Below are 23,548 nucleotides of genomic sequence, written 5' to 3'. Positions count from 1 at the left end.
CTGCTGGATTTAAAAAATGCAGTGTGGTCACAAGATTCCATTTAGTGGCTCGCACTTCCTGTGTGTTTATTGTCTTGGGCCCCGTCATTTGAAAGAAGATTGTGAGATCTGACGTTCTTTCAACCATGGAGCATTGGTTGAAAGAAAAAATAAGCTCATCTTGAGGGGCATGTTACCTTCTGCTTTTGAGGAGGCTATTTCTGGCAGTCAAATAAAATCAGGCTCTTCCACAAAAACTAAATCAGCTCATTTGAGCCCTGCTTCCTTACTTTCCTCAAAATCCACGGACAGAGGAAAGAACAGGCCTCCTTCGGCTCCGACATAACCTTCATAGCTGAGAGCAAAACCGTCAAAATCTCCCAAGGCTGTGGAGTCTGTGATTCTGTTGGCGCCTTTGGCGCCAATCACTACTGGGTTGTATCCTGCTTCTTTGGCTCCGATTCTGTCTAGTAAGGATAGATTGGATTCAGTTAGCCCTTTCAAACCTATTTTGACACTACAAGGACTCCATACTCCCCGACATTTGGTCCAGTTCCATCGAGGGTACCTTCTTCCTTTTTATCTAGACCAAGGTCCCCATCTGCATCCTCTTCCTGTTCGACCAGGAGCCTTACGGAAGAAGACATGGAACGGATGGTACAGAAGATTTTGTGGGTGCAGGTCATCACTACGTCCCTCTTGGCTTCGATTCTTGTGGTGCCAGTTCTGTCTATATCATCTACTCCCCCACTTCCACCTCCAACTTCAGCGCAGGCTTCGGAGTCATCGGATCTGATACGCCCAATGCCTTTCAGCTCTGACCTCTGATCAGACCTTTGCTTGGAGCTCTTCTTACCTTTCAGAGCCGGAGAGTTTCCAGAGCCACAGTGAGCCTCGCAAAGCTAGAGTCCGCTCAACTCCCAGGTCTTTAGAGCAGTAGATGCTCCTTGGGGCTTCAGAGGAGAGCTTGACTCCAGCTTCAACCTCCTGGCGAACTGTCTTCTGGACTAGAGGGGAGCCCATCCCAAAAGCATGGCTTGTCAGAGCCGGAGTCCTCTTCCATTCAGGAGCCATCAGCCTTTAGGGCTTTGGAGAGGGCTATAGCTGCCACCACATCTAGAGGGTCACCTGCCTCCTCGGATCTGCAATCCCATCAAAGTACCCTGTATTCCTCATGACCAGGATGTCCCACAGGGACAGCGGGACCTCAGGCACCAGGACATCCATCTGGGTACTCCGGCCTCTTCCAATACCTCCCCAGAATACCCCACTGAGGAGGTCCATAGGAAGAGACTTTGCCGGAAGAAACATTTGGACTCCATGGAGGAGTTAGCCAAGGTTGACACTGACATTGATGAGGGAGAAGGATTCCCATGGTCACCTCCTGAGGATGTTTCCTTGGAGGAGATTCTGGGGATTCTGAAACAGAGGAGTGGCTGGCAGTCCAGTAATCCTTCACCTGAGGAGTCTGTGTACCTGGCAGCCTTTGGGTCCTGCCCATCTACCTCCTGGGTGACTCTGCCCACCAATGAGCTCATAGGTTTGCTCTGTCAGTGGGTGAGGGAAACCCTGGATTCCATCGTACCTATTCCACGGAGACCAAATAAAATCACTTCTACATCTAACCAGGCCTTCTGGATGAAAGGGTTTGCAGTAGATGCCATGGTCTTTGCCGTGGTGACCAAGAAGGAACTTTCCCAGGAGAGTTCAACTATTCATCCTGCTAATAAGGATTCTAAGATGGTGTATAGATGTGGGAAGCAAATGTTCTCTTCAACAACCTTTTGCCTTGCTGTCTCTGAATTATCTTTCTCATTTCACTAGGTTACAAAGTGATCTGATTAAGGAGTTCTCAGATACCCTTGAAGATTCAGTAGCTGAGGGAGCAAAAGAGAAGGTAGCTTCCCAGTTAGCCACTCTACATTCTGTAGCTAACTCTTCCATGAGGCTCCATCACACATGCAGCTGAAGGAACAAGTAGAGTGGTGGGTTCTGGCATCTTTATAAGTCATGCCTGGATGTGCCTTTGCATTTTTGTGGAGCGTTTTAAGTCTTCGTTCATCAGTGCACCATGTGACAGCACTTCTCTTTTTGGTCCCAAAATCAAAGATACGCTATCCAGGTGTGAAGAGGAAGATTAGATTCTCTGCTGTGGATGTTTCTTAGCTCCTCAGATACCTTATCCTAAGGGTCAGAGAGGCAATGGAAAAATGAGGTTCAGGATCCTACCAAGGCACACCAGGAGAGTTTTCCCCCAGAGGCATAGGGGGAACAATAATGGAAGATGTTGCCCTCGCAGCAAAGGAAGTGTGCAGAAGCAAGGGTCCGGAGAGTCTTTCTTCTGGAAGCCCTTTCAGCATTCCTAAAAGAAGGCCCAGTTGTCCACCTCTGGAGGCTGTCGCGGGTCTACTATCCCTTGACTGGAGAACCTGGCAAAAGAAAATTTCCGATATGTGGGTGCAGGGGTTGCCAGATTCCCTTATCTCAGTAACCCCCTCCTAGCAAGAGAATCCCAGACATTCCACCCAGTCAAAGGAACTAGGCAGTCATTCAAATCAAAAGACTGCTAGAAAGAGTCAACCAGGAAGTCCCCCGAGATCAGAGAAGATTCGGAACTTAGTCAAGGTTCTTTTTGGATCCAAAGAAAGCAGGGGACTGGAAACCAATCTTGGATCCAACAGATTGAATAAGTCAGTTCAACATTGCAAGTTCTGAATGGTCATGGTCCATACTTCCTTTTCTGGAACAGGATGACTGGATGTGCTCTATAAATCTTCAGGATGTGTACTACCATATAAAAATGGACAGATGCTCCAAAAGATATTTATGCTTCTGGCTAGGAGCCAGCCATTACCAGTGCAGAGCACGCCCTTTGACTCTCTTTTATCCCCAGAGTGTTCAAATGCACGGCACTGGTTGCGGCTCACCTGAGACAAGTATTCCGGGTGTTTCCTTATTTAGATGATTGGCTCATACCTGCCCTGACCAGGCATTTACTTATCTGTGTAGGAGGCTCTCTTCTTCAAGTCTGTTCTAAGCTAGGCAAAACCATAAATTAGCTAAATTAGCAAAAATCTCATCTGGAACCTTTTCAAACACTAGAGTTCATAAAAGCACTATTAGACACCACTCAAATGATTGCAAAGCTTCCTCCCTCCAGAGTATTAACAATCAGAAGGCAAACTTACAGACTAATCAAGAACAAGAAGGTAGTTGCCCGCCATGTTCTGCAGGCATTAGGATCTATGGCCACAGCCATAGTGTTGATTCCGTTAGTCAGGTTTTATGTGCAGATCCTCCAATGGCTTCTAGCTGCTCAGTTATCCACCAATTGATGTCTCACCAAATTCTTATAACAGATGCATGCAAATGCATGCTGATGCTTGGAATAGACTACCAAATTACATTAAAGCAAGTACTAGTTTAGATATTTTTAAGAACCGCCTGGACATCTTATTATGGGAACAAGTGTTTTGGCATATTGGCAAGCTAGAAGGGCTTTAATGCCCGTGCTTGAAACATTTGTATGTATAAGGAACCATCTGAAGTAGTTAACTTCATTTGGTCTGCAACCTGTGGGATACGGATCCGATCTCTGATCCGAGCCGGCAACTTTACAAAGCTTAGATCCAAGCTCCTAGCTCCTCCCCTTACCCATAATCCCCTCCCAACCCTGATTGACCCCAGATCTAGTTTGCCACGCTTAGGTACAGCAGCTAGGTTACAAGCTCCTAGTCAGATAAGTCGATATCTTGCTAATTTTCTAAAAAAACTTGAGTGTGTGTTTGGTTAGGTTCCTTAATCCTTTCTTAGTGTTTAAGTTAAAAATATATATATATTTTTTTTCTCCTCCCCACCCTTCGCTGGTATCGTAGGTGTGTGTGTGTGTGTGTGTGTGTGTGTGTGTGTTTGGGGCCTACTGTGTGAGTGAGCTTTCATTTTTTTTAGTTAAACATGTCTGAGGCCCCAAAGTTAGTATTTTCCAAGTGCACAGAGTGTGGCCATAAGCTCTCCCCGGCGGATGACCACACTCGGTGTGTCCGGTGCCTTGGGGTTGAACACCTTTCCTCTGGGTGTGTGATTTGCGCGGCGTTCAACCCCAGGGCACTGAAGGACCAGAGGTCGAAGCTGATCCTAGTGGGACTCTTACCTCCAGATTCGGCTTCGGCCTCCAGGATTTCTGTGGCCTCCTCCCAGGCTTTGGTGGCGGCCACTCCTGCCTCTCTCCCCCCGGCCGGGACTGAAACTCCCGCTTCTGTGCCGGAGGAGGGGGAGGCCAGGAAGGAAAAGAAGAGGGAGAAGCACCACAAGCGGCGGGCCGAGGCCTCCGCTTTCGGCCCCCCGGCTAAGCGGGCTTCTCCCTCCAGGTCTTCCAGGTCTAGGTCTCCTCCTTCTCGGCTCCGGTCTCCTTGCTTTTCACCGGGACCCGAGGAGGAGAAGACCCGATCTCCATAGAGGTCATCGAGGCGGCACTCCCGGCCAGCCTTGGTGGCCTCGTCGAGATCGACACGTAGCCTGTCTGAAGCTGATTTGGACCGGGTGATGTGAAGGTTCATCCGGGCCCAAATGCAGATGGGAGTGCTCCTGCCCCCCCCTCCGGGGGGGGGGGGGGCTCAACACCCTTTTTTGCCCCGATAGCTCCTTCTCCGACCCGCTTCCTGGGTTCGGAGTGCTCTGAGCCGGGCAACGTCGGAGCCGGGGGTGGGTCGGTGCCGACAGTATCAGGTACTTCGGCTCCGACTCTTCCCACGAGTTTGCCGGATCCATCCCTGTTGGATCCGAGCTCTCGGAGCCATGCTCTGAGCTTCGGATCCGAGGGGTTTTAGTGTGCCTTCAGCTCCGTCCAGGTCACACTGACCCTTCGGATCCAATGGTCTCTGCGCCGGCTCCGATCCATCCATCGGATCCGAGTGGGGGTCAGCTCTCGGATCCCAGAGAGAGTGACTCTCCCTCGGCTTTCGATGTGGTGGAGAGGGCTCTGTTGAGTGCATCCAGGCCCCTGCTACGGCTCCATCCCGCACTCCCTCTCGTTTGGGTCAGGCTTCCTTCACCCGGCCACAGGGCCAGCCTGCTTTGACGTCTCAGGTCGTTCCACTGGAACAGAACGTTGCTGGTGAGTCATCCTCGGACAGTCCCCCCCGAGGATGTTCCTCACAAGCGGAAGTGTAAGAGGAGGCACGTGGACTCCCCCGAGTCCCTGACAGAAGACACTGATTTGGATGAGGGGGAAGGCTCCCCAAGGTCACCCCCCCAAGGATGTCTACTTCGGAGACATCATGGAAATGCTTAGGATCAGGGGGGGTGGTCTGCCTCCAAGGCTTACTCTTATGAATCCGTGTTCCTTGAGGCGTTCGAAGCAGGCTCATCTACCTCTTGGGTGTCCCCTCTGGCCGACCCCTTAGTGGATCTTATTACCACTAGGGCGTGGAAGGAGACGTCTCTTCCTCTGGGAACGGTACCGATCCAGTCAAACAACATGTCGGTGGTCTGATACATAAGCAAAGAGGAATCCTCAGAGTGTAGCAATGGGCAAGCTCATCCAGCCAGTTTCTTATAGCAATGCACATTCTGGGACGGTCCAACGTCATAGTGGACAAGGTGAGCAGAGCCAATTCTCATGCCTCATGAGTGGTCTCTCAGCCAGAACGTAGAGAACATTTTCCGTACATGGGACCAGCCTTGCTGTGATCCCTCTGCTTCTTGCCTAAACAGTAAATGCCGCAGCTACTTCACCCTAATTCCCCCACAGGGGTAGTTTCCAAGGGATGCTGTAATACACGATTGGCCTCCCAGTCTATTGTACGCTTTTCCTCCCATACCCATGATTCCCAAATTCCTTCAGAAAGCCAACAGGTTGAGGAGAGCAGTAATCCTCATTGCCCGGTATTTGCCTCAACAAGTCTGGTTTCCATTCCTCTGGCTTCATCTACAGAAGAAGCCCTGGATTCTGGAACCTTTTCTGGACCTAACGTCACATCCAACAGGAAAGCTTCATCCCAGCCTTCACAACCTCAAGTTGACGGTTTGGTTCTTCCTTCCATTGATAGTCAGACAACCTATGCTCTCCTTCCTGGTCTGTCATATTTTGATGTTCTCCCATAAGTTATCCACTCAAAAACTCTGTAGGAGTAAATGGAAGAGGTTTGTAATATGGGCTCAACAACACAAACTGATCCTCTCATGGCCCCTATTCACTCTATTCTAGAATTTTTAGCCCATCTTTTCAATAACGGAGCTGCTGCTTCTACTATTAAGGTGCAGTTAGCAGCCATTTTAAATTTTCACATTGGGATAGACAACTTATCTCTCTTTACCCTCAAACTTTGCAAAGCCTTCTTAAAAGGGACCATGTTGTTAAGGCCTCCCCACAAGGTTGCTTCTCTCCCTTGGGACCTTAATTTGGTAATACATCTGATTGTTCAACCTCCCTTCGAACCTGCAGCCACCTGTGATATTACGTTCCTATTCTGGAAAACTCTCTTTTTGGTGGCTATCACATCTGCGAGAAGGATATCAGAAATTTTGGCACCATCTTCCATCCTCTGTATTTGGTTCTTCATAAAGACGTAGCATATTTGTGTACCAACCTCTCTTTTCTGCCCAAAGTTGTCTGGCAAGCAGATATTAATCAGACCCTACATTTGCCTGTTGTCTTCCCTAATTTCAGTAACAATAAGGGCGAATATGTCCTGCACTTGTTAGATGTTCATAGACTGTTGCGTTTCTGTGTACATAGAACTAAAGAGTTTCGGAAAGCAAACCAATTGTTTGTTGCCTTTGGAAGCCTTAGGAAAGGCATACCAGTTTCCAAAGTTATCTTTTCAAAATGGCTTTCACATTGCAATTGCTTCAGAAGGCATGAAGCCTTTCATATCCGTTTGAGCTCACTCTACCAGGGCAATGGCCATGTCTGCAGTCTTACAGACAAATGCTTCCATGGATGATATTTGTGCAGCAGCCACATGGGCAAGCCATCATACCTTTATCACTCCTATGTTAGATTTGGTCTCCAGGGGAAGAGCATCCTTTGGTTCAATGGTTCTGAGGAACATTCTTCGATGAGTCCACTCAGGATAAAGGTAGCTGGGGACTCGATCCCATATGTGAGGACTGAGGTGAAAAATTGACCATCAGATAGAGGTTCTCCATCTGTACTGATGATTTTTTTTCTCTCCTCATATCCCCTCCCTCCAACCCCGTTTCTTGGGTTTCCTGATTGAATGGGAAGAGAATTTCAAGTCTTTGCTTTTTATTTCCTATACTCCAGAACTGGTGGTCTTAAAAATCTTTTTAGCATTAAAACTAAATTCATCCTTCTGTGGTAAAAATTCTAGCAAACAAGATCTGAGGTAACAGGGAGAGATGCATTGTGGGTAAGGGGAAGTATCCAAGATCTTTTTGGTTGCCACGAGCTTAGTAATGGCTGAGTCAGATCCGATTGATTGGGTTCGAACCCATGTGTGAGGAGAGTTGAAAAATCAGTACAGATGGAACGTTATGGTGAGTACATAGTTTCTTTTTATGACCAGAAAACTCTTCAGCAAGAACTTAAATGACCATTATATCTATTACTTACTAGGTCATGTAAATATGGGGAGATTATTCAAGACTGGAGATATGAACTTATTAAATCTGTCTTTAAGGGAAAGGGGGAGTAGGACAAACCCAGAGTCATATAGACCCTTAAGTCAACTTTCCTGTTATGAAAAACTAATGGAGAGGGAAATACTGGATAAGTCATTGTCAGAATTGGAACGGTTGGGACTTAAAAACGATATGTCAGCATGCATGTGTTGAAAGTAGATATATAACCACCTGTAACATGATGATCTGCAACTATATAATAGCTCTGAATGAAAAATGTGGTGTGATGTAATTTATATAGAATTAACTTCAGCATTTGACAGGGCCATACACAAAGCAGTGATCAATCAATTAGAACTAGGTATTGATTTACTCTTGATAAAATGGATAGCTGCATGGTTCTTACAAATGGGATATGGCAAGTATCATATCGCAAATGGACAGGTGAAATTCTTGGTTACAGTCAGGGTGTCCCAAAGGGCTCTGTCTCAGGCTCTTAATTGTTTAGATTGCATCTTTCAGACCTATCCTTTTCATCTGAGATGTTCTACAGTCTGCATGCAGATAACCTGAAATTGGGAAAAATTATTACATGCGTTAAAGATATGGCATGTCTGAAAAAGAACTTGACAGAATTGAACATTTGGGCACAGGAGAATAGTATTCTGATAAAAAAAAAAAAAAAAAGCATATGAGATTTGGGGGACATAAATTGAAATGTGAATATTTAATACAGCACACAGTGATTGAAACTGTAGATTCATTGAAGGACCTGGGAATATAGGTAGATCCAGCTTTGCAGTTTTCTAATTATGTCAACCAATTGGTTAATGATAGTTATAGAACTATAGCTTGTATAAAAAGATTTATGAAGTCTAGGAAGTCAGAAATGATAGTAGTTGTTAGTTACATTAGAACCAAATTTGAATATGGGATACCAATATGGAAACCTTGTAAGAAAACAAGCATGAGTAAACTGGAAAGAGTACAGAGGAAATATACCACAGACATCCATGAATGTGAAAATTTAAGTTATGAAAGACTAAAATATCTGAACTTGTCAGTGTCTCTCTTAGATATTTAAGAGCAGATTTTATTCAGGTATACAAGACATTTAGAGACTACATCGGGGAGTATTTGGGGTTATCAAAAAGTAGTAGAGAGTCAGCAGGCAACCTATGTAGAAGATTCTACAGGAATGAGAAGTGTACAAATTGGTTCTCTGAGAGCAGCTGATGCATGGAACAGACTACCAAATTATATTAAAGAAAGCATTAGTTTAGATATTTTTTAGAACAGCTTGGTCAGTTATGGGAACAACTGATGTCCTTCCATATCATTGTTGAGTATTCTTCACTAAAGGGATCCCTTGCCAAGGGTAGCCCATTGTCCAGCCAGTGTACCAAAGCTGTAGGATTTTAAGGATGTTGTACATTACACATTATGCTCCCCACATACGGCATAGGGCCTAAAGGTGATATACAGATGTAGATACCTCAGAACTACTTTGCTGCCAGTCTGAACACCATCTTTTATCATCGATCTTGAATGCTCCTTCGTTTGTGCTGGTTTACCAGCCCATTTTCAGATAAGTGCTCCATTGAGGTTTTCTTAATATATTTTCTTTTGGTTTGCAAGGTTACATGCCAACCAGAAAGGGAAAATGTCAGTGTGGGAAACTGATTCCCCATAAGGACCATCACAAGCAGTGTCTTTTTTGTTTGAGGGCATCATGTTTCCCTATGCATTCTCTCCTCTTTCTCTAATTCTGAGGGTTCTGTTCAAAGCAAAACTCTCAAAATCTTGCTGATGACTCCCTTTTGGCCCAGACTGCATTGGTTCCCTGTTCTTCTGCACCCTAGCCAAGGGTAATCACCACAGGTTACCTTTACCTCACAGGGTCGACATACTCACAGAAGACAAGTGGTCTCTTGTCCATCCTCACTTGTCCATTCTTCAACTGACACTGTTGGCTCCAGGCTTTTGATCCCTTTTAGGCACATTTTTTTCTGAGGACATGCTTTGGGTTCTGCAAGAGGCCAGGAAACCCACTAGCAGGAAGGCCTGTGTCCCCAAATAGAGGAGATTTTCTGTTTGATGCCTTGCTCGAAACCTGGATCCGCTTTCTGTGGAGATTCCTCTAGTTCTTTCTTATTTTTGTGAATTGCTCCATGCTGTGTTGGAATTTTCTTCAGTTAACGCTCATATTTCAACTGTTTCTGCTTGTCTGCATTTATCTCCTCTCCTGGCCTTCATAGTAGGCCTTCCAGGAAACCTGTTTTTCCTTTCTAGAACCTTAATTTTGTTCTTGAAAAATTGACTGTCTACTTTTGAGCCTGTGTCTTCTTTGAAGCATTGTACATGGAAGACTGTTTTTCCTTTGGCCCTTAATTCAGCTAAGAGAGTGTCCGAGCTTTAGGCCATTATGGTTGTTCCTCCTTTAGTTTTTCAGTGGGACAGGATATATTTTTCTTAATTCTTCTTTTATGCCCAAGGTGGTTAATGCATTCTCTGTTAATCTATTAATTCGCCCAGTTTTTTTTTCCTTCTGCACAGTGTGCTAGGTAGAAGGTTCTTCACACCTTGTATTTGCATAGGAAGTTCAGATATTACTTAGACTATAGCAACTTTTTATTTCTTTTCATCCTAGGTCCCTAGGTTTGGCTGTTTCTAAACAAGCCATTTCAACATGGATGTCAAAGACCATTTCTTTTTGTTACTCCTTTCATGGGAAAAGTCTTTCTGCCTTTGTAAAGGCTTATTCTACCAGGGCTGTGGCTCCTCTGGTGCATTTTTTTCAAATGATTGGATGCCAGTTCCATCCCTGAGGTGGCTACTTGGACTTTTGTCTGTACCTTTATGAAGCATTACAAATTGGATGATGTTTCCAGAGCAAGAGCTGACTTTGCCAGAGATATCCTACATGGGTTTCTTGAAAGCTCTGCTGGGACTTCCTTCTCCCAAGTTTCCTGCTGAGCTTCTGTAGTGAAAAATACTGCAGCAGTGATATGGAAAGACATATTACAGTTGTGTAAAATCTTAACATAACTGCAGATATCCTTCTTTCCACTGTTGCAGTATTTGCTTCCCCCCTCCTCCCCTAGTCATTACTCCTCCCCCTTTTTCTCCTTCTGGATGCACATGTTCCTCCCTTTGTCCTTGGACTATTCTTCCAGGGGCGTTTCAGTTCTTAGGCATATACATCCCTATGTCACCTTTTAGGGTTTATATCACAGCATGGAATGCAGATAACATTGACGCACTAAACATCGAACTCAAAACAGCAAGCCCTGACAACATCGAAATGATGTCAACGGCAGTTCCCAATGGGGACATGGAACATTAAGGGTGTAGGAAGGGGGGCAAGCCCCCCTGCACCCCCACCCCCCGCTACTTAAATATACCAGCTCTGAGATTGCGCTACAGTGTAGGAAATGGAAATCTTCCATTTCCGCACTGTACTGCACTGAAGTGCAATCTCCAAAGTGGTATATTTAAGTGGCAGGGGGTCTTGCCCCCTGCATGGTGCAAGTTGTTTTTAATCTTCACTCCACATGTCATTTTTTACCCTCGTTTTCTTATTTTTAGTTCGCTGTTTTGAGATCGATGTTTACAGCTTTGATATTTTCCACGTTCGATAGTGATATCAACCCCACCTTTTATGCCCTTTGACTTGAGTGGGGAACATACATGTGACATAAGATGTCCTTAAAATCCTAAGGCTTTAGTATACTGGCCAGACATTGGGCTACCTGTGGTAGGCGATCCCTTTAGTGAAGAATACTGTAACAGTAAAGAGAGGGACATCTACTGTTATGGTAAGATTTTTCACAAATGTACTTTTTGGTATATTGGCAGGCTAGAAGGGCATTAATGCCCTTGCTTGAAATATTTGTGTGTATGTGTGATGTGTTGTCAACATTAACTGACCTGGATTTACCTCAGCTGTTTAAAGTCTTGTAAAACTTTGGTAATGTAAATTGTTAATGTGAAAACAAGCAGTTTCAGTGACTTTGATCTGTGTACAGCACCTCAAAGAGGATTTCACATTTTTGGAAGCAGAAGGAAATTTGAAATATTTGGATATCTGGATAGGGAAAGGCAATTTGAAATATTTGATATCTGGATGGTGAAAACAGTGGAGAAGTCAGTGGAATGAGGTTGTGCATAAACTTCTGTCAAAATATGAGTGTTTTCAAAAATAAAAAATGTTAACTCTTGATTTAGAAAAGAAAATGCAAGCCTTAAATTATGCGGTATCGCTGCTGCTTTATATTTTGCAGACTTTAAGAAACCACCATGGAGGGGCAAATTAACTCTGTTAAAACAGTGTATATACAGGATAAACAAATACCTAGAGTGGCATGAGAGGAATTCGAACAACAGAGGGTTCCGAGGGGGGTTGTTTTTATCAGACCTATATGTCTATTGGTGGCAGTAATGTCTAAATCTGTAGGCTGCAGAATTGCCAAGCAATATGGAAAGATATGATAGTTGATAGGATGGTAGGAAGGGTAGGTTTTCATTGAATAGAAATGTTCTTTGGAAAGAACCAATTAAGGGGGGGGGGTCATGGCATTTTTAATTAATGTAAGAGAGGAAGCAAAATTGTTTTTGAAATGTGAATAACAACAGTTAAAGAAGTATTACCAGTTTGTTACGGAAGACAAGAAAGAGGGTGGGGTACATAGTGGACAAGGAATTTGGTATACATCTTTGAGATATTAGTACCACCTATTAGAACAATAACTTATTAACATAACAGCATACTCAACTCGTGGACATTGTATTTTGTGAGGTTAACTAGGAAGGTGAGCAATCTGGAATCTTTTAAACAAGATGCGATGAGACAACATAGCCTGATTGCACAGATACAAGATATTAGGAGAAAAAATTTACAAAGCGGGTAGTTTCAAAAATATATAAAGCATTACCCAATCAAGACTCCAGTGCAGGATAAAATTTGAAAAGGATGGGGAAAAAAACTCTTAAGTCCAAATAAGAAAGGAAGACTGGAGTAAAGGATTAGATTTGAATAATACAGTAGCACAGGTGAGCAAATTGAAAATGTTTGATTGGATATGCTTGCATACATTTTTTTTTCTACTTGAAAATATATCTGGATGTGGACCCACTTTGCTGGAGGTGTTGAACTGGGACAGGAGTCAATTGGCTTCATAGTTTTTATGATTGTCCAAAGCTTGATGAGGTTTAAAAAGGTGCTAAGGGAACTTCTCACCCAGATATTAAAGATAGAAATGCACATTATCCCGCTACTTTTTGGTATGTCATCCAGAGAAAGAGCTTACTGTGCAGGCTCAAATTCTGTTAGTATTAGTGATGCTAATCTAGGATAAATGTATGTCTTGAAACTGGAAAGGTACATTTAAAATCTGTAATTCTGATCTAGAAAAATGTTAAGAAGAGTTGTGGGCTGAAGAGTAATGACCAGTAAGAAAAGCAAGAGGGTTGAGGGGTAGTTATAAAAGTGACTAAAGTTTTCTGAGTAATGTAAACAATTTTTCATATTTTGTATGTTAGTGTAAGTAACATGGATGTTAAGATAAATCTTGGGAATGGCCCTCTTCAGACACCATCCCTGGCCCACTTCAAAAGCTATTTGGATCAATGGATGTGAGTGACAAATTCACAGTTAGGGCAGCTTCTTTGTCCCTTGTAGACAGGGGCAGTCTTTAGGATACTCCAGGCATAGGCACAAACTCATGCCATCCTCTTGCCCCTAAAGGTCATATATTCGGTAAAATTGGGTTATAATGGCAAGACTTGTAACGGCTCTTAAGCCGTTAGCCTAGTTATCTCCTGTGAACCTAAGATTGTAACCAAATGCTATTATGAACATGGGAATACATGTGTACATTTGTGTACACTTAAGGAAATAGTATTTTTAGTTTATGGAAGAGATTTTGTAATTAAAAAAATAACTGAATTGACTTAGCACCCTAAGAAGCAAAATATTAAAATTAAGATAAACCATTTGTTTGGTTATAGAGACTTTAAAAAAAAAAAAAAAAAAAAAAAAAAAAAAAAAAAAAACCGGCAAGTGTAGAGAGATGGAAGACGTTCCCACCAAGCAGTGAGGGAAATAGTGATAACTATGAACTCTGTATTCCTATCTTATTCTTTGTGAGAGAGTTTCTTGCTTCAAACAAAATGGATTTACCTCAACTTCAAACATTTGGGTAAGGGTGAGTATATCCTCAAGTTACATAACAGAAGGCTGGAAGTTTTTCCTCCATAAGGGACACTCCTAAATGTCATTAGCTGTACCCATTTTGAAACAGCTGCTGCATATTGGTGGGCATATAGAGGTCAAACATACAAGAGTAGGGAAAGGTTTCTTCTAAACTTTTTTCCTTTTAACCAAAGATTCATGGCTTCTTGATACAAATACTAGATGTGTTCAAATTAGATACTTAATAGTGTAAATTTAAAATGTAGGCACTGCAGGCCCTGCTTCCCTTAACTTCTAAATGTTATGCTATTGATAATCATTAATATGAAAGATTCCTAGCTTCATATCAGCATTCACAGGGACCTTTGGTAGTTGCTCAGACGTTTGTCTGGGAACAAAAACAGTTTACTTTTTTACTGTTCATTGCTTCTACTGTAGCCAGTATATCCATCAAATTTGTAGTTTATGTTCACCATCTTAGAACATGTGTGATTTACACGTATCCTTACTAGACGACTGCTTGCTACTTACTTTATCAGGGAGGAACTCAAGAAGTCTCTGGAGTACATGAGCCTCTATCGAACCAAACTGGAAATCTCACATGACCTGTAAAAATTGAGCTCAGTCTCAACTTCTGCCAGTGCTTTTCTGTGTACAATACTAGACACCATTGCAAGCAGATTATCCATGCTCCATCAGAAAACAGGTCTTCTCCATCAGTTTGTTTTTCATTCATGTAGCCCAAAAGAGAGAGACTATGGCTGGGGTCATTTTGAAAGTTCTAGAGTACAAGTCCTGCTTCATTATTAGTGGTCCACCCCAGGTACACACAGCCATATTCCATATGAGGAGATTACAGTGGTGCTAGAAAAATCTGTAAGAACCACTGAAAGTTTACCCCCTTATCCCAGCAGTTCAGAAACAAAATACCTGTGATAGTATCAGTAGTTCATTGGCAACCCTGGACCATCATTTGTGGTTCTGGAGTGCACTCTGTCCTTATCCTTAGATGCTTTGAATCATGTCTAAGAGCATACACAAGAAACATAAAGGTGCAGAGGAGATGAGCCAGTAGGCTCAAAACCAAAAATGTAAGTATGGAAAATGATAGCTGTAATCTGTGCACTACAGATCTTTAAGTCAGTGCTACACAATGCCACAGTGATGTTTTAGCCAGTAGGAGTGCCCCCTTTTACCCTGCTTTGTAGGTTGGCAGCTGGCCTGGATGCAGGACCATGCATCTCCATTAACTTATATTCCCTCTAACAAGAAATCATAGGCTCTCCATTGGGACAGATCTGGCACCAGCTTGCAGAAATGGGCAGTTGAGCAATAAAGCTTTTCACACTGTTGTTCAGATGTAGGAAACTCCAGGGATGGAATCGTTCACCTCCCAGGACATCAGTGAAGCAGTATACTAACAGACTAAGGTTTTAAGTAAATTGTTGAGGTGCTTGTCTTTACACCAAGAAATCAAGGCATACCCGAGTCCAACAATCCTAATACAAATGGTTGGGGAATTTTAGCACTTTCTGCTGTGACCATCCTAATGAAGTACTACAGGGTTATTTAAGAGCACATTCCTTTAGGGCAGCTGCCACTGTGGCTGTTTTTTCTAGGGTTGTGTCAATTCTGATTATCAGGATTATGTGCGAGATACTGTTTTGGATTACCATTTACAGTTCCCCTAGACACTAAAAACTGAAGTAGGACAGGCTTTGCCACAGCTGATCTGAAAGGTATGTTATACTGACCCCCCCCCCCCCCGTTCTTTAGTCAGGCTATTTTCTGGGTAGTTAGCTGCTTTTAGTATACCTCCCGTATCTAAGCAATTATGAACTTGTGTAAGTGGAGATCCCCTTGACGAATGGAGTGCACCTGTGCAGAAGTACTTATGACTGTCGGTGTTTGAATAACAAGGTTATTGCTGCAGTATGGATTTCCACCCACCTTTATCCTCCACTTACTTTCAGTATCCTTTTTCAGCACATTTGTGGCTGGCTTGAAAAGCACTCTTTACCTGGAGCTAGGGTCCTTTGTTTTGGCCTTACTATGCACATAGCAGGCAAACAGTAGATGTTATGTTGTCCAATCTCGCCTACATTCTTACCCGTGGGTTCAGAGACGAACCTCAGCTCCAACTCAGCCATACTCTAGCTCGAAGTCTTTCAGTTGGCTGGGCTAAGAAGGTGTCCCATGCTGCACTGCTCCCTTTTCCCAGATCTCGTTTGCCACTCGTACAGCTCAGACGTGGTCTCACTCTTAGCCATATAACGTTTTGTCTTTTATTGAGGATTCTTGCTTCAAAAAGCTATTTTCATAGCTGTGTGTTGTGTGTGTACTAGTTTGATAATCTGGTGTACAGTTTTTCTCATTTTATTGTTCTTTTGTGGTGTCCCTCTGTTTCCCATACAGGCTAGGCTTGTTTCAGTTAGAGGACCTAGTCCGCCTCTGTTCTTTCTGTGTTTCTTGTTAGTAGGTACCTATCCCTCGGGCTAGGGCCATTTAAGTTAGAGGTGTTGTTTTCTTTAGTTCCCACGCTTGTGGCTTCTATATTAATGGTTGGTCTATATTAACAGTTGGTGGCTTTTTAGTTTCCTTCACTATGTCTAAGGATATGAAAGAGCATAAGCCCTCGGGCTTTAAGAAATGTACTAAATGTGGTTATAATATGTCAATCACTGATGGGCACTCTGTGTGTGTGTATTGTCTGGGGACGATTCACCTTCAGGAATCTTGTACATTTTGCCATGCATTTAGCCCGTGTGTTCTTCAGGAGAGGAAGAACAAACTAATTTTGAAAGGACTTCTGAAACCCTCCGAGGAGGATTTGGGAAGGATTTCTAGCTTCAAGTCCTCTCCCTCTAAGAGTAAAACTTCCAAGGCTAAAAAGCGATCATTGGCTCCATCAGTATCCTCGGAGCCTCCGGAGAAAGTAGTAAAATCCACTGTGGCATCCTTGGCTCAACCGTCTTCGGAGCCGAAGGAAGTTAGTGCATCGACGGAATCTGCTTCGGCTCCAAGTCCCTCGGAGCCAGTTGCGGAGTTGCTAGTTCGGAGCCGGTCTCCAATTTTTAGGCCGGTCTCTCCTCCTCGCAGGTCTCCTTCGGAGAGGAGGTCTAGATGTCCTCCTTTATCTTCTAGGTCCTCCAGGACTCTTTCGGATGTGGATGTAGATAGAGTGGTACAGAGACTGCTCCAATCACCGGTACTGGCAACATTGATTTCGGCTCCAGCCCAGTAAGCTCCGGAGCCTGTCACCCAGCCAGCGTCGATACTTCCGAACGAATCTCAGCTTTTGGAGCCGGAGTGGTCGGCGCTATCTGATGTCCCTAGGTTCGCTCCGATGGCCCATCTTGGCTTATCAGCTCCAGCTTCAGCTCCGACCCCCGTCGGCTCTGTCCACAGGGATCAGGACTCATGGTTCCTTGGTCGGACCCGAGTGGGAGGCCTCGGGACACTTTTCAGCTCCTAGCCTCCCTCTCGGTGCTTCGGCGTGGGGGAGCCTGACCCCTAATTCGGCTTCGGACCTGGCCCCTTCTGCTCCGTGGTCTTCTATGACTTGATCTTCGGAGCTGGGGGGACCAGCTTTCGAGGCCATGCAGAGAGCTCTGGCCAGGTCCTCAGCGGCATTATTCGGCACTGACACACTGTCCCCTCCAGCTCCGGTGCGGGTCTCTGATCGCCCTTTATCTTTTGACAGCAGTGACCCAAGGCCTCAGGATACCCCCATGAGTGGACCCCATATTTCTGAGGGCCCCTCAGTGTTTTTGCCTGAGGAGCCACCCAGAAAAAGAACGTGCAAGAGGAAGCACATTGACTCCCAAGATGAGTCCCTCACATCAGACACTGACCTCAAGGAATCGGAGGGCTCCCCCAAGTCATCCTCTGAGGATGTCTCTTTCTCTGACATCCCAGAAATTTTGAAGCAGAGGGATGACTGCCCCTCCAAAGCTCCCTCCGAGGAGGAGTTGGTGTTCCAGAAGGCCTTTGGGGCTCAGCCCTCCGCCTCCTGGGTATCTCCACCCTTCGAACTTCTGGATCTGGTTTGTCAAAGGGTGTGGGCAACCCCTGACTCTGTGGAACCAGTCCCCAGGAGACGCAACGAATTCTTGTCCACCCCCTCTGACAAAGAGTTTCTATTCAAGGGAGTTCCTGTAGATGCCGTGGTGATGGCAGCAGCCACCAAGAAGTAACTGGCTGAGACTTCATCTACCATCCATCCCCCTAACAAGGAGTCTAGGACCATGGACTGGTATCGGAAACGTATGTTTTCTTCAGCTGCCTTTACTCTGCGGTCACTGAATTAGTTATCACATTTTACACTGCTCCAAAGAGATGATCTGAAAGAGTGTGGAGATGCTCTGCAGGGTAATGTTTCTGATTTAGTGGCTCAGAAGGTCAACGCTCAGATGTCTACCCTCGACTGTTTTGCTAACTCCTCCATGAGGTTGATCTCTCACGCAGCCGAAGGAGCAGGTAGGGCAGCAAGTTCGGGAGTTGCTCTTAGGAGACACTCCTGGATGCGCCTCTGTAATTTTGCATAGGCCTTCGTCTGTGTTTACCAACACCCCTTTTAATGGTTCCTCCTTATTCGGAACCAAGATGAAAGACACGCTCAATTGGTGCGAGCAAGAGGAAAAACTCTGTCTGCTGTGGGAGTCCATTTTTCCCTCCCCTCTAGGCCTTATCCCAAGACCCAGAGGGGTGGGAAGATGTGGTTCAAAAAAATCACAGCGTTTTTTTTCTTGACTCACAAGGTGAGTCCCCCTCCAGAGGCAGGGGAGGGGGTGGTAATTCAGGTAGACGCCACCCTAGGGGCAGAGGAAGCCCTTGTAACCAGGGAGACCGTGATTCCTTTCGTGGTTCTCCCTACCAGCGCTCCTGATGGGAGGCCCGATTGTGCGTTTCCGGAGCCAGTCGGGGGTCGCATTTCAGTATACCCAGAGGCCTGGCAAGTTATCACTCAGGACTAATGGGTATTAAAATAGTTTCTGGCGGTTATCGCATTCCCTTCTCTTCAACTCCCCCTCCGATCAAAAAAACCCCAGATGGTTCCACCCGATCAAAGGGATTCCACAGCTTAAGAGGTTTTAAAGCTGCTAGAAAAAGGAGCCATCCAGCATTTCCCCTCAGACCAGATCGGATTAGGGACTTACTCCAGATTCCTTTTGGTGCCGAAAAGGACATCGGACCTGAGACCCATTTTGGATCTCAGCAGATTGAACACACATGTGAAGAAGTCCAAGTTCCGAATGGTCACTTTGCAATCTATTCTCCCATTGTTGGGAACCAGTCATTTTCAGTTTTGCGCCCTGCCCTTTGGTCTCACCACAGCCTCCAGGGTGTTCACCAAATGTATGGCAGTGGTGACGGCTCACTTGAGACGTCAGGGATTCCAAGTATTTTCGTACCTGGATCACTGTAAATTGGTAAAAGTCTGCCTTGTTACCCTCGCAGTGTGTCACCTTTATAGGCGCCGAGTTAGATACCATGCTCATGAGGGCGTTTTTACCACTAGAAAGGATTCAAAGTTTACAGCAACAGGTGTTACGCTTTGCTCCCTTTTGAGAAGAGTAAAGGCAAGATTGGTCCTCAAATTGTTGGGGACGATGGCTGCTATAATTATGCTGGTTCCTCTGGCAAGGCTGCACATTAGGCTCCTTCAGTGGCTACTCTTTGCCCAGTGGTCTCTACAACATCTTCCGCTTTCTCTTCTTATAATAATCACAGACAGGTGCAAGCAGGATCTTCACTGGTGGCTTCACACCAGCAACCTCAATGCGGGAAAACCCTTCATTCCGTCCCCTCCGGTTGCCACAGTGACCACGGATGCCTCCCATGTGGGGTGGGGGAGCATTATCTAGGCAGGACAGTCCAAGGCACGTGGCAGGAACACGAGATGCATCTGCATATCAATGTCCTGGAGATGAGAGCAGTGCTATTAGCGTTGCAAGCACTTCAGAGCTTTCTTCCTCTCTCGGGACAATTGTGATCCACTCACAGTATGTCGGTGGTATGATATCTAAACAAACAAGAGGAACAAAGTCGTACCCCCTTTGCAGAGAGGCCATGCGAGTGTGGCAGTGGGCAGTGGCTTGCCAACATTTTCTTGTAGCAACTCACATTCCGGGGAAGTCCACTGTGATGGCCGACAGGTTGAGCAGAGCTATTCTGATGCCTCACGAGTGGTCCCTGAACAGTCCGGTTTGGGAGCAGATTTTCCACAGGTGGGGTCAGCCTTGCTGCGACCTATTTGCCAGCCCCCTCAATACCAAATGCAGCAGCTACTTCACCCTTACCCCCCTCAGGGGGAGTCACCCAGGGACACTCTAGTTCACGATTGGCCCGCCGGTCTACTGTATGCCTTCCCTCCTGTTCCTCTGCTGACTAAGGTTATTCGGAAAGCTCAATCTTTGGGAAGCAAAATTATTCTGATTGCTCCACATTAGCCTCGTCAAATTTGGTTCCCCTTTCTCCATCCCTACCTAATGGACGCCCCTGGATTCTGGACCCACAACCAGATCTGCTGACTCATATGTCAGGTCAGCTCCATCCCTCTCTTCAGACCCTCCGGTTGACAGCCTGGCTTCTCCACTTCCATCATTAGTCAGGCTTCATCATTTTTCGCTGGAAGTGGTTCATATTCTGTCTTCCTCCCATAGGCCTTCCATCAGAAAAATCTATTCCAGTAAATGGAAGAGATTTTCCATATGGGCGCATGCAAGACAAGATTGATCCTTATACAGCTCCAATTTTGTCAGTCCTGGAGTTCCTCTCCATGCTTTTCAACCAGGGATCAGCAGCCGCATCTATTAAGGTCCAGTTGGTGGCTATTTCCACCTTTCACGTCGCTGATGAGCCTAGTCTCATGGCACATAGACTTTGGAAGGCATTCCTGATGGGCACTATGCTGCTTCGTCCTCCAGTCTTTGACCCGGTTATGCCTTGGGACTTAAATTTTGTTCTACAATGTCTCACTTTGCCCCCCCCCCCCCTTTGAGCCTGCAGCCACTTGTGATTTAAAATATTTGACTTGGAAGACCATCATTTTGGTAGCCATCACTTCAGGCAGACGTGTTTCGGAGCTTCAAGGCTCATCAATTAGACCACCTTACTTGATTTTTCACAAGGACGGGGTTTCTCTCAGACCAAACCCTTCCTTTCTACTGAAAGTGGCTTCAGCTAGTAATCTCAACCAATCCATTGAACTACTTGTATTCTTTCCAGAGTTCTCGCGAACAAGGCAGAATTTAAATTTCATCAGCTGGATGTGCACAGACAATTACGATTCTATTTACATAGAACAAAGGATCTTAGAAAATCGGATCAGTTGTTTATCTCATTTTCAGAAAACAGGATTGGGTCTCCTGTTTTCAAAGTCACCTTGTCTAGATGGATCTCCAGTTGTATTACCTTAATTTTTGTTTCAGGTGGCAGAGATTTACCATTTCGAGTGAAGGCTCACTCTACCCGATCTGTGTCTACATCTACAACCTTTCAAGCCAGGTTGTCTATGGATGATGATTGTGCTGCGGCTACATGGGCATCTCCTCACACCTTTGTTACTCACTACAAGTTACATCTGGTGTCTAGAGGCAGGTCTTCCTTTGGTTCCACAGTGCTCAGGAGTATTTTCCACTGAGCCTCCCAGGATTCAGGTGCTGGGAACGCTGTCCCACGGGTAAGAATGTAGGCGAGATTGGACTACATAACATCAAGAAGTTATGTACTCACCATAACGTTCAATGTATGTAGTCCATCTCACCTCACATTCTTACTTACCCCCCCTCCTTCCCCCATCCTGGAGGACCTAGGGGTTAGGTATGGAGAGTGAGTGATTGAGCTCACAGCAAACTAGATCTGGGAAAAGGGAGCAGTGCAACATGGGATACCTTCTTAGCCCAGACAATTGAAAGACTTAGCTAGAGTATGGCCAAGTCAGAGCCGAGGTTCGGCTCCGAACCCACGGGTAATGTGAGGTGAGATGGACTACATACATCGAACGTTATGGTGAGTACATAACTTCTTGTTTCCTCACCATTCATGTTATTTTTGAGCACTTGGTTACTCACAGGAGGGACGCAGGATGGCATGGGCTGCTCTTGTACAGCTGAATGTCATGCTGAAGTCTGCTTATAGAGACGACCATTTTCACTGTGGAGTGCTTGAGTGCTGTAGAAGTGGAGGTCCAAAAGATGGATATCTGCCTGCAGCTAATTCCTGCATGTCAGGAGTTAAGCTGCAACAGTGAACTGGTTATTCAAACATACAATTATGGTGGATATATTCACCAGCTGTACCCTTTGGCGACCCATTTGCAACTTGGAGGCTGCAGTAGCAGTAATTTTCTGATCCCCTCTATACTGTTCTTTAAGACCTTACCTTTCTATATCTATTTCATATAATTGCATTTTTAAGTACCAGTACCAGCTGAGTGGCTCTGCATTTCCACTCCAGTGCATTTCCACAAGTGTGGCAAAAGAGAAAAGCAGCACTATACTTGAGCCATAAAGAAGGTAAGAGTACTGCAAGTTGTTCTTTCGGCTTTTCCCGGTTAGGGTCTGCCACAGCGGAACTCCAGTCCGCTAATGATTGGCAGTAGATTTTTACAGTGCCGAGGTGCCAGCTCGACGCCCAACCTTCAGCAAAGGCACGCCCATTCTACGCATGTCTTTCGAACTCCACTCGACCATGGGGAGGACATGCAAATTCCACACAGAAGGCGCTCCAGCTGTGAATCGAACTGGAGAACCTCTTGCTGTGAGATAACGCTACCACTGCACCACCGTAATTAAAGGAGACTTCCAAGAGCAGAACACTTTATAGAAGAAGGTATCTAAGTGAACCGGTATTGGAGCAGTGAATGTTATAAATAATGCAAAGACAGAATATCTGGATATACACATTTATTTCAAATCACCAAGAATTTTCTAATGTGATCCCACATAAAAGGAAAAATAATGTCTTTTTATACATTTAAACATAAGGGTATGCTGTTCATGTGAATAGTACATGTATGCGAGGACGTCTTCCTCCTGTTACTAAATAAGGAAAGCTAAATCTGGTCATGTCTTGAAACTGTTATCTTAGTCAACCTTACTGAACATTTGTACTTGTGAACTTCATTAGGATAAGTTATGGCATAGGCCCCTCTGAGATCTTTATTGATTTCATAGTACTATGTAGTAATAGTCCTTATAGCTATGTAATCTCTTAATTTAATTTAGTAATATATGTATAAAATTTCTGAGAGAGAAAACATATGCCAGCTACTTTACGTGCATTACAAGAACGGGAAAGGAATGCAACATTTCTTAGGCTGCAGTTAGAGTATTTTGAAGTACATCTCTGAGCAGTCAGAATTGCAAAATATGCAAAAGAATTAGAATTCATTATGTTTTTTTTCTTTTGCCATTACAGTACTGTATATTACAATTTCTGCAGTTTGAATATAGCAAAAGTACGTTTTCAACATGGTATATCATGGTGGTGAAGTGCTGTTGTGTATTGTACAGAGCTTCAGATATTGTGAGGAAGTTTTTGTGCACACATACGAAGCAAATGCGCACTTTATTGTCGACAATGTGCAGGGCATGGAGGCATAAAATTTTGTCTTGTTTCTTTTTGTCTAAGTCGTAAAGAAGATTTCTGTAGTATTTGGTGCTATTGATTTTCACAGAATGTGGCTTGAGGCTTGAATTTCATCAGTTTCTTTCTGATGATTCTGATAAGAGAAGGACATTGTTGACAGTAGATGTGGAAGAATGCATTGACGACCAGTTGTTAAAG

General features: G+C 44.6%; 1 protein-coding gene across 4 annotated transcripts in view; it reads left to right on the top strand.

Annotated features, from left to right (window-relative positions):
* Positions 1 to 23,548, top strand: part of NFAT5 (nuclear factor of activated T cells 5) — a 1,437,387-nt gene that overhangs the window by 1,059,670 nt on the left and 354,169 nt on the right. The window lies entirely within an intron of this gene.

Source organism: Protopterus annectens, chromosome 8.part1 (assembly GCF_019279795.1).
Source record: "Protopterus annectens isolate FY-2018-M chromosome 8.part1, PAN1.0, whole genome shotgun sequence".
Lineage (NCBI taxonomy): Eukaryota > Metazoa > Chordata > Ceratodontiformes > Protopteridae > Protopterus > Protopterus annectens.
This window is presented reverse-complemented; position numbering and strand designations above follow the sequence as displayed.